We start from the raw sequence: 290 nt of genomic DNA on the forward strand, positions 1-290 counted from the left end.
AAAGGTAGTTTCTAGAGCAGAAATGCCTGGCAAACCATGGCTTATACAGCCAGGGAATCAGGAATGGGTTACAACTATCGAATGCATTAATTCAAAGGGGTGGTCAATACCCTCCACCATTATCTTCAAGGGAAAAGTTCATATTGAGGGATGGTTTGATGAAGCAGCTATCCCAGGAGATTGGAGAGTTGAAATAAGCGCCAATAGATGGACTACAGACATAATTAGCCTGCGCTGGCTTCAAAAAGTCTTTATTCCAGCTACAAATGGGCGTACAAGAGGGGGGTATC

Source organism: Aspergillus sydowii (assembly GCF_001890705.1).
Source record: "Aspergillus sydowii CBS 593.65 unplaced genomic scaffold ASPSYscaffold_5, whole genome shotgun sequence".
Taxonomy (NCBI): Eukaryota; Fungi; Ascomycota; class Eurotiomycetes; order Eurotiales; family Aspergillaceae; genus Aspergillus; species Aspergillus sydowii.